General features: G+C 34.9%; 1 pseudogene; it reads right to left on the bottom strand.

The window, feature by feature from the left end:
- On the bottom strand, positions 423-2,108 carry LOC104786633 (annotated as a pseudogene).

Genomic DNA, 12,129 nt, shown 5'->3' with positions numbered 1-12,129 from the left:
AAATGAGATTTTGAATGATTATTCAGTGGAAGAATATGAAGAAGCTCATGAAGAAAAAGAAGAAAAAAGTATAACGTTTAAGTATAAATTCATGATTTTTTTTTATCAGATTTGAATTTTTAACACAACTGATTTTATATTTTTTTAAATTGTGTATTTGAAATAAATTTTTTCCTTAATAGTAATTTAATTTTTTTTATAAAATAATATATCATAACTATAATCTATCATGTATAATTTTGACCAAAATATATTAAATAAATCCACGCGTAGTGTTTGATTTTTATATTAAATATATTAAATCTACTATGCTGTTTTGATTTTTGAAAATACAGCATAGTATTTTACATACCGCTTGAGTCAAATTCCAACACATTTTGGTTACTGAATCAATTAAAACTAGAGAGTGGAGAGAAAGCAAATTAAGGTCTCACGGAAACAACCAACATATTAAAATTGGTCTCAAACATATGAAGCTACAGACAAGTAGGATAAGTTCATATACCAAACTAAAACAGAACTAAGTCATTACATAACACACCATTAGACATAACACACCCTCACATCCATCATCATCAGTGAGTTTCACTCCTCTCTTAGGGTTTTGTGACAACAAGAATCAGCTCGAGTGGGTTTGATGAATGTGAATTTGCAAGTGTCCCCTAAAGCAACAAGATACTCCTTACACAAACCTTTCCATCCACCACTGAAAACGTGATACTGCTTACTCGTTATAAAAAAGCACCACATTCCATGAACTCTTCTCATCTGGATGATGGATCTTGACCATTGATTTCACTCTAGGCATATAATCCTTTGCAGCAGATGTCAGGATCCTCTGAATTAAACAAAATCAATTGTGTTCATTCACATATCACTTTTTAGATACAGAAAACAATACAGCAATATTGTGTGTTAGTGTCTTATCGTACCAGGTATATGAGGTATGATTTCGAGATGACGACGCTGAATCCTGCAACAGAAGACGAAGATGCGCCTGCATGATCTCTCCGGATACTAAACGCTCTCTCACTCCTCTTGGTATTTTTTTGGGACTCCTCAGCTTTCTTCTCCCCAAGGTTGAGCTTCCTTTTGTACATGCCTCCTCCATTAGATCCAGCTGCAGTTCTTGGGACACGAGCACCCACCTCAAAAGAAACCACCACCTCTTCAGTCTTGTCATCTTGTTCTGTTTTAAAGCGACCTGATTCATCATCCAAAGTCTTAAGAAATCAATATCTTTATCCGGTTCACTGTTTCAAAGCCAGAAAAGCAAATCTTACTCGAGGAAGCCAAGAAGTCTCTGGCTTGTGGAGGTTGAAACATCTCCTTGCCAATTTGCATCATGATGTTCACACCAAAGTTCATCTTTCCTTTGTGAGTGAAGCAAAGCAACTCATTTCTTCCCAAGGAATTGTCCCTCACAAACTTCTCCCATTCGGACTTCTCCATGAAGTAGAATCTTGGGTTTTTCGATATTCTTACTTCCCAAGTGCTTCCCCAAGGCACACTTATCTTCATCGTACCCAGGAGCTCATCGTCAGGGAAGCTTCTCGCAAAGTCGTGAGGAATTGCTCTCTTTTGGTTACACAAACAAGATGAAAGATATTAGTTAGGTTACATGTTTGAAATCAAAACCAACAAAACAAAAAATGCTAGACAAGAATGTGTTTCTTCAATTACAGTGAAAAAAATCAGTGAGCTTTCCCATCAAGAATTTGAGTCAAAAGTTTCAAACCTCACCATGAAATAAGACCCATCCACACACAAACGAAACTACAAACAGAACAAGAAGTTAAAAAAGAACAGAGAACAGATCTAATAAACAAAGATGAAAATAAAGTATAGATCTTCCCATTCAGACAGAAATTTCCTAAAGAACAGAGAAAACAAAATAATTTTAAGATCCATAAAGACAATTCCTTTAAGATTCATAAAGACAGTTCCTTTAAGAAATTTCCTAAAGAACAGAGTAACAAAAAAAACATTAAGGCAGTGAATGACGACGTGGGTGAGTGCGGATTTCAGAAAAAAATACAAAACGCTAATGAGTCACCAATCATAATTGATATCCTTTAGTGTGCGTTTTTTGTTTTTTTTTAAGTAAATTATTTGCGGATTTCAATACAGCAATAATACACTAGAAAAATGAATAACGCGCCTCAAGTTTGCAATCTGAGCAAAACCCAGCGGTCCAACAAATCCGCACCCCATAAATAATATAGAATAATTTTAAAATAATAAAAGTTATTTATAAAAGGAAATAAAGAAAAAAAACCAATACACACATAAACATTCTCACTCTCTCATCGTTTCTTATAATTTTTTTTTCTTTCCATTCCACAAGATAGCTACTATCATTATTATTTTAAAGGTAATTTATTTTATAGTTAAATTATTATTGTTATTACAAAATTATAAATTTAAAATTGTATTTTCTCAGTTATTAAGAAATTTGAATTCAACATCATATTATTTATTTAAAAACTAGATATTATTTTCATAATTTTTATCCAACAAAAATAATTTAAGTAACTCAGATATTTATTAAAGTTATAACTTATGTACTTAATCAATTTGTATCTTTTAAGGTAGAACTTTTTATCAATATGTCAAAAAAATAACTTTTTACTTTTTGATCAACTATAGTATTTAAGATTCATAAATATAATTAATTTATTATTAATTCATAACATACAATAATATACAAACATACTAATTATTAATAAATTTCTTTTATAATATATAATACGCACCGCTTTTCCTTTTTTTACCATTCACACAATTAATAGTGAACCGCAAATAGTTTTTCACCAATCAAATATCATTTTGTACCGCTTATTTTATTTAAACCGCATTTATCCCGCAAATATGGGTCTGAATAGTGACATCGTAATTGATAGTGCGGGATAAGCGTTTTTACAGTGCGGTACGGTTCAACTGCGGTATTTGCGGAAGAAAAATATTTGCGGGACAAGTGCGGTTTATGCAAAATAAGCTGTACAATATAATGTTTGATTGGTGAAAAAACTATTTGCGGTATACAATAAATGTGTGAATGGTTAAATAAAAATGTTGATGCAAATTACACACTATATATATGATAGAAAAGAAATATATGAATAATTAGTATAATTGTAAATTATTAAATGTTTTATGTTCTAAAAAAAATTGCAATAACTTTATGAACTTTAAATACCCAAATTGATATGAAGTAAAAATTACCTTTGTATTTTAATTTTAACATTATATTATAGAAAATCGGAAGTAAAAATTTTAAAATAATAATTATTAACATAAAAAATTATAAATCATTTAAATCAATTTTTATAGTTTGAAATCTAATAAATCATTTAAGAAAAAACATTAAAGAAATGCCTAAAAAAAAACATGAGGTTACTAATAGAGAGAGAGATGAGAGGTCTAGAGAGATGAATCATATAAAAAATGATTTTTTCTTTCCTATTTGCATCAGTTTGACAAAGCAATCGTAAGATATATGTATAAATATTTTTTATATACAAAAAAATACTTTGGTCTGTGCGGTTTTGAAAATAACGCTGGTTAAAGACCTGTATGTATTTTTGAAAGCGGTCTAGAGTAATATCCACTGGACAAATCCGCAAATAGATTTTTTTTTTTTACAAAAACGCAAATTTGAGTTTTTATTGTGATTGGTGAATGTTGTGCGGTTTTGACAAATCAAGATTGAAAACCGCTTTTTATATGTCACCATTCACTACCTATATTTCTCCCGCACAAACCGCAGTTGAACCATACCGCACTATTAAATCATTTGTCCCGCACAACCAAATCCGCAGTCACCATTCGGACCCTAAGATTCATAAAGACAGTTCATTTAAGAAATTTTTTAAAGAACAAAGAAAACAAAATAATTATAAGACCCATAAAGAGAGTTCCTTTAATTTTAAGACCTCTAAAATGCACCTATCAAGATTCAAACCTTGAAACCAATTGTTACAAAGAATCAAAATTTTTAACCTTTTTGAGACAAGCAAGCTCATTTAACAAGATTAAGAGTTTAGAACATAGTTTTACCATGTTTTCGGAAGAACTTTGAAGAAGCTTTCCTGCTTCCGTTCTTCATAGCACTAAAGGAATTCAGGGTTACTAGCCATATCTCTCCTAAGAAATTTCTGATTCAAGCTCTCCCACCTACAAGCTTTGCTCCTTCAACTTGCTCTTGTCTCTCTCTCTCTTTCTCTCACTCCTTTTCTTCCTATTTCTCTCTCTCTCTCTCAATTGTAATGCCTTTGAAATATAAACGTCGCCACCCCTACTTTCACGTTCAGTAAAAGTGGTCAAAGTGAGAAAGCTACAAGCTTTGCTCCTTCAACTTGCTCTCTCTCTCTCTCTCTCTCTCTCTCTCTCTCTCTCCCTTTCTTCCTATTGGATCTCTCTCTCTCTCTGACTTGTAATGTCTCTCTCTGACTTGTAATGTCAAAAGTAAAAAAAAAAACTGTTCTCTCAACTCTGAAACTAAGGGTCCGAATGGTAACAGCGTATTTAGTTGTGCGGAGAAAGCGGTTTAATAGTGCGGTACGGTTCAACTGCGGTACGTGCGGGATAAAAGTATTTGCGGGATAAGTGCGGTTTATGCAGAATAAGCGGTGCGAAATAATGTTTGATTGGTGAAAAACTACTAGCGGAATTGTTAATAAAAATTTTTTTCAGTTGTTAATCAGTAATTTTTNACTTTATGAACTTTAAATACCCAAATTGATATGAAGTAAAAATTACCTTTGTATTTTAATTTTAACATTATATTATAGAAAATCGGAAGTAAAAATTTTAAAATAATAATTATTAACATAAAAAATTATAAATCATTTAAATCAATTTTTATAGTTTGAAATCTAATAAATCATTTAAGAAAAAACATTAAAGAAATGCCTAAAAAAAAACATGAGGTTACTAATAGAGAGAGAGATGAGAGGTCTAGAGAGATGAATCATATAAAAAATGATTTTTTCTTTCCTATTTGCATCAGTTTGACAAAGCAATCGTAAGATATATGTATAAATATTTTTTATATACAAAAAAATACTTTGGTCTGTGCGGTTTTGAAAATAACGCTGGTTAAAGACCTGTATGTATTTTTGAAAGCGGTCTAGAGTAATATCCACTGGACAAATCCGCAAATAGATTTTTTTTTTTTACAAAAACGCAAATTTGAGTTTTTATTGTGATTGGTGAATGTTGTGCGGTTTTGACAAATCAAGATTGAAAACCGCTTTTTATATGTCACCATTCACTACCTATATTTCTCCCGCACAAACCGCAGTTGAACCATACCGCACTATTAAATCATTTGTCCCGCACAACCAAATCCGCAGTCACCATTCGGACCCTAAGATTCATAAAGACAGTTCATTTAAGAAATTTTTTAAAGAACAAAGAAAACAAAATAATTATAAGACCCATAAAGAGAGTTCCTTTAATTTTAAGACCTCTAAAATGCACCTATCAAGATTCAAACCTTGAAACCAATTGTTACAAAGAATCAAAATTTTTAACCTTTTTGAGACAAGCAAGCTCATTTAACAAGATTAAGAGTTTAGAACATAGTTTTACCATGTTTTCGGAAGAACTTTGAAGAAGCTTTCCTGCTTCCGTTCTTCATAGCACTAAAGGAATTCAGGGTTACTAGCCATATCTCTCCTAAGAAATTTCTGATTCAAGCTCTCCCACCTACAAGCTTTGCTCCTTCAACTTGCTCTTGTCTCTCTCTCTCTTTCTCTCACTCCTTTTCTTCCTATTTCTCTCTCTCTCTCTCAATTGTAATGCCTTTGAAATATAAACGTCGCCACCCCTACTTTCACGTTCAGTAAAAGTGGTCAAAGTGAGAAAGCTACAAGCTTTGCTCCTTCAACTTGCTCTCTCTCTCTCTCTCTCTCTCTCTCTCTCTCTCTCCCTTTCTTCCTATTGGATCTCTCTCTCTCTCTGACTTGTAATGTCTCTCTCTGACTTGTAATGTCAAAAGTAAAAAAAAAAACTGTTCTCTCAACTCTGAAACTAAGGGTCCGAATGGTAACAGCGTATTTAGTTGTGCGGAGAAAGCGGTTTAATAGTGCGGTACGGTTCAACTGCGGTACGTGCGGGATAAAAGTATTTGCGGGATAAGTGCGGTTTATGCAGAATAAGCGGTGCGAAATAATGTTTGATTGGTGAAAAACTACTAGCGGAATTGTTAATAAAAATTTTTTTCAGTTGTTAATCAGTAATTTTTTAAACTTATATATATATATATATATATATATATATATATATATATATTTTTTTTTCTATTTTAAGTTTATGTTTTTTATTGTTAATAAGAAACTTTTGTTTATACGAAACTTTGTTTATGTTTTTTATTTATTTTATTTTAAGTTATTTACATGTATATTTTCTGCAGTTTTATTATTATAAATTTGTTATTCAAAGTTAAAATTGATTTTTTTATCATATATGAAGAAATGATGTCGTAGATTATTTTCTAAAATAATTGAAAAACTAAATGATTTATGAAATCTTTTAACAATTCTTAAATTAAAAATAAATTTAATATAGAGACATTTGTTAATATATAGCATACTGATTATTTCTTTTTTCAAATCGTAAATTGAAAATAATAAATATAAATTAATATTTTATTTTGTTCAAGTGCGTTTTTTGAAACGAACCGCTAGATAATTGAGGGTTCCAGAAACGAACGCCGTCCATGATATATTACTCTGTTTGAAAAAACGCAAATGAATTATTTTTTCACTTCATAGAAAACCACAAACGACTGAACATTATTGTGATTGGTAACATTAACATTTCTTTTGTTTTTAAGTCTTCAAATACACACTTTGAGTGCTTCCAGTCAAGGCCTAAGTACAATTGTAAGATGACATCATCTTTTTTATGTTGTGTTTCTTTATTTTTATAACTAACATGTGGTTATTATCTGATTTAACATATTAGTGAAAGATTGGGCATCAAGTTACATCTCCAAGAATCAAGTCACACGATATGGAAATATATGTTAGGATACGATCATAATTGTAAATTGATTGTAATTACATAATAGGAGATTCTCTGTGTAGTACAGAAAGGACGTTGGTGTATTCTAAATCAATATACCAAAATACTCTTCCGATCGTGATTTCTCGTATATGGTATCAGAGCACGAAATTTGATTTCTTTTCCTTTGCTCAGAAACAAAGCGAACCCGACCAATGACGACCAACGACGGCATCATTCCACCGATGAACGCGAATCCGACCACGACAACTGCGATGACCACGAACACGATGGAGGTGCGACGAACCATCTCTCCTTACGACTTGATGGCGGTCGATAATCTAGGGGCTGTAATTTCACATCCACTGCTCACAGGTGAAAACTATGATGAGTGGGCTTGTGGGATGAAGTCAGCCCTGTGTTCTCGAAAAAATTTGGGTTCCTTAATGGAACCATTGCACGACCAGAAGAGGGATTACCAGATTTGGAAGATTGGTGGACTATTCAGGCGCTTCGGTGTCTTGGATCAAGATGTCCATTGATCCAAAGCTTCGATCTAACATTTCTCATCGAGATGTGGCTAAGGATCTGTGGGACCATTTGAATAAGAGGTTTTCAGTGACTAATGGACCCCGAATTCAGCAAATCAAGGCTGATCTTGCTTGCTGCAAACAGAGAGGTCTCCCGATTGAGACTTACTTTGGGAAGCTGACTTGCATCTAGGATGGTATGGCTAGCTATCGTCCATTAAGGCTGTGCAAATGTGGAAAATGTGAGTGTGATCTTGGAACTCTTCAAGAGAGAGATCGAGAAGAGGATAAAGTCCATCAATTCTTGTTTGGACTTGATGATACATTGTATCGAACCATGAGATCAAGCTTAGTCTCGAGAGTTCCAATTCAACCAATGGAGGAAGTTTACAACATTGTTCGTCAGGAAGAAGACTTGGTGAAAAACGGAACTAAAAGCATGGAAGAATCTGGTGGTGTTGCTGCATTTGCGATTCAAACAACGTCACCTTACCGGAGAGAAGACAAAGACAAGTCGGTGGTGTGTAAGCATTGTAATCGTCTTGGCCACTCCAATGATAGCTGTTACGGTGTGATTGGTTATCCAGAGTGGTGGTGAGAGAGGCTGCAATCTCGCACTTAGTCAGGATGTGGTCGAGGCCGTGTTGCATCCAATGGAGGAGCTGGACGTGGACGTGGAGTTTCGTTTGCTAATGCTGTTCACGTGATATCACCTTCAACCTGTACAAGTGCTCACTATGTCATTACGGACGATGATCGTGATGGAGTGAAGGTGAGCGATTCTCAATGGCAAGCAATTAAGAGCCTTCTCAATGCTGGTGTTCTTAACAAACCGGAAAAGTTAACTGGTATGTCTTTTGTCCCTTTATGGATCATGGATACAGGTGCTTTACATCACTTAACTGGAAGACTAGATATTTTAACGGATGTTAAAGATATGTTGCATGTGGGGGTAATATTAGCTGATGGTAGAGAGCAACTGTCTGTCAAAGAAGGGTCTATACGGCTTGGGCCAAATATGATCTTGCGATCTGTTTACTATGTTGAGGGGTTTCAATCAGATTTGATTTCTCTTGCTCAGTTAATGGATGAAAATCGATGTGTAGTATACAGTTGGCTGATCATTTCCTTGTTGTTCAGGACCGTACTACGAGGATGGTGACGGGAGCTGGTAGACGTATGGGAGGGACTTTCCACTTTAGGAGTATGGATTTTGCTGCATCTGCATCGATTAAAGATGAGAAGTCCTTTGAGCTTTGGCATAATCGGATGGGTCATCCTGCACCTAAAGTCGTTGGTCTGCTTCCTGTTATTTCCAATGTCATTCCTTCTGCATTTTTGAATAAAGCATGTGATGTATGTCTCCGTGCCAAGCAAACAAGAACGAGTTTTCCAATTAGTGAGAATAAAACAACAAGGATTTTTGAATTGGTTCATTGTGATTTATGGGATCCTTATAAGACTCCAACTTATTCTGGAGGACGCTATTTTTTAACCATTCTCGATGATTATTCACGTGATGTGTGGGTTCACTTGTTAAATGAAAAATCTGAAGCTTCGGCGTATCTCAAACAGTTTATTGCAATGATTGTCCGACAGTTCCAAAAGCCAGTTCAAATGATCAGAAGTGATAATGGATCTGAGTTTCTTTGCTTGGGAGAGTTCTTTAAGCCACAAGGGATCTTTCATGAAACGTCTTGTGTCGGGACACCTCAACAGAACGGGAGGGTTGAGAGGAAGCACTGTCACATTCTGAATATCGCCAGAGCATTACGGTTTCAAGCTAACTTGCCAATTGAATTTTGGGGAGAATGTGTTTTAACGGCCGGTTATTTGATAAATCGTACGCCAAGTTCAGTGTTACTGATAGACAGTTTTTCACCAAGGGTATCAATTTCCTATGCAGCTGTAGTACAAAAGGTTATCAATCCAAATGGTTGTGTATTGCTAGCAGGAAGGATATGATCAGCACAATACAAGTCAAGCCAAGCAATTAAGGTTTTGGTTCTAACAGTCCTAATATAAACAAAGTAAAAGAATGTAAACAAGTAACCCACACGACCTAAGCACTCGATGCAAGCAATCGAGTACAGGATCGAGTGGGGTGATTGAGTATGCAAGTAAATTATGAACAGCTCGAGGTATTACTCGATGCAAGTTATCGTGTACCTGATCGAGTAAGTAAAGAAAATGCAAGCAATGAAATACGAAAGTTCCTAAGAAAATCCTAAGTGTTATAGACCAGTACGGATGCCTTACATACCTCAAGCAATTATTTTCTAGACAATGAACCTCTAAAACCTTGTCACCACACTTTCGCACTAGCAACAATCAACCTTGAACATACTACCACACTGTCGCACTAGCAATATGAACAAGCAGGCATTAAGAACAATTCATTTTTGTCATTAAACTTAGACTTATCTGATTTTGTCACTCAAAGTTAAATATACCTCTAGCATTGACCTAATCAAGCATTTTATCTACTCCTTTTGGCCTGTAGCATTGTAAACGCTCTAGATCTAATCTCAACCTTTCGGTCTGTTGACAGCATTAAGAACATCAACCTAGAAGGAAATCTATCAATCATCACAACCAACTAAAGCATCCTAACCGATCAAGAACATCTAATCATCTATCTCATCCCTAGAAACTTTGCTACACTACTCGGACATAGAAACAAATGACAAAGCAATAGAAATAAACGAAAATGACATTATATTAAAAGATAGAGTAGAGTAGAAAGAGTATGGGATAAAGATCTAAGAAAACTACAAAATAAAAGTGCAAAAACAGGAAGAAAATGTTGAGTCGCTCATTTCTCTCACAGAAGCTCTCGCTCTCTGGTTTGAGGGTCTGCGGCGTGCTCGTTTGCAAGCTAGGGAAAGAGGGGTTTATATATGGAAACCCATTTGACCTAGCTTCAAAGACCTGCCCGATGGTCTACTCGATGGGGTACACAAGGGTGAAGTCGGGTAACTCCTCGGGTGGATCTTTGGGTTGCTCCTCGCGCTCGTGTTAGGGTTCGGACTTGTTCTTGTAGCTCGATGGCTCCTTCGGGTACATGCTCGAATTGTCCTTGTTTTTCCCCATTTTTGGCTCTTTAGCACCTGTTTTCATCCAATATATGCAAATGCAGAAATGCAACACCCTAAATGCTCTAAAACTTTATTCTTACAGAAATGACCTAAAAATGCTAAGTTAGAGGTATGAACAATGCAAAATATAGAAAAAAAGGATGCTAAAAACATGTAAATTAGAGTGTTATCAGTTACACGGAGCCACACCATACGAACGAATTTATAACACCAAGCCTTCTTATGAGCATCTGCGTCTTTGGAAGCTTGTGTTATGCACATGATCAGTCCCACAAAGGAGACAAATTTGCATCTTGAATTCGTCGGTGTGTTTCATGGGGTATCCTTATGGGAAGAAAGGTTGGCGCTTATATGATCTCGAAAAGGAGCAGTTCTTTGTTTCTAGAGATGTGGTGTTCTGTGAAACTGAGTTCCCGTATCAATCATCCGCGACGGCTGTAGATAGAGACGACGAGAGTTTGGGTCCTTCGTTGTCATCTTTATTACAATTATGATTGTATCCTAACATATCTTTCCATATCGTGTGACTTGATTCTTGGAGATGTAACTTGATGCCCAATCTTTCACTAATATAACATTTTAAATTTTTTTAAACGGAACCAAACTAAAAAGTAGAAGCGGATATGAAACCTGAACGGTGACCCGTTGGCCGGGCGAGCTTCCTCAACTTCGTCATTTCTGCGGCGGAGAAAAGGACCCTTACGGTAGGGAGATACTATAATATGTGCAGCTTTACTTATTGATGGGCTGGGCTTTGTGCCCATAAATATACATACACAGTTTTTGATAGGTTTATAAGGAGAAAGTACAAAAATAATAAACTTGTCTTCCTTAACTTTTTTTAAATTTCCAGAAAAAAATAAAATTTTAAATTTATGCATATAAAAGAATTATGTAAAATATTCCACATCGACTAGAAATTTTTTAGTCAATGGTTCAGAACCAGTATAAATAAGATTAATATGCTTCCAACAACGAATGAGCTGGAAAGCTTGATTTATCATGCGTCCAAGTTTAAAAATTTTGTTCAGTTTGATCCGGATTTTTATTTGATCAAATTTAAACTTTAAAAAGAATTTTTCCGAACGGGCGGTTTTGACCCTCGTCTTAATGAGACTAATATTTGTCTTATCCCTAAGGTGGACCGGCCGCAACGTATGACAGAATTTCGGCCGATTAGTCTATGTAATGTGAGTTATAAGATTATTTCAAAAGTGTTATGTTTCAGGCTTAAGCGGCTTTTACCGTCACTGGTGTCAGAGACGCAATCGGCTTTTGTTGCAGGGTGACTGATTACGGATAATATTTTAGTTGCTCAGAAAATGTTCCATGGGTTAAATACTAATCAACGATGTAAATCAGATTTTCTGGCATTCAAAACGGATATGAGCAAAGCGTACGACCGTGTTGAGTGGGATTTTCTGGAAGCGGTTATGATTAAACTAGGATTTGATAGACGGTGGATTACTTGGATTATGTGGTGTGTTTCT

The sequence above is a fragment of the Camelina sativa genome, chromosome 5, assembly GCF_000633955.1.
Source record: "Camelina sativa cultivar DH55 chromosome 5, Cs, whole genome shotgun sequence".
Lineage (NCBI taxonomy): Eukaryota > Viridiplantae > Streptophyta > Magnoliopsida > Brassicales > Brassicaceae > Camelina > Camelina sativa.
Note: the sequence above shows the minus strand (reverse complement) of the source record. Positions and strands in the feature narration are given on the sequence as shown.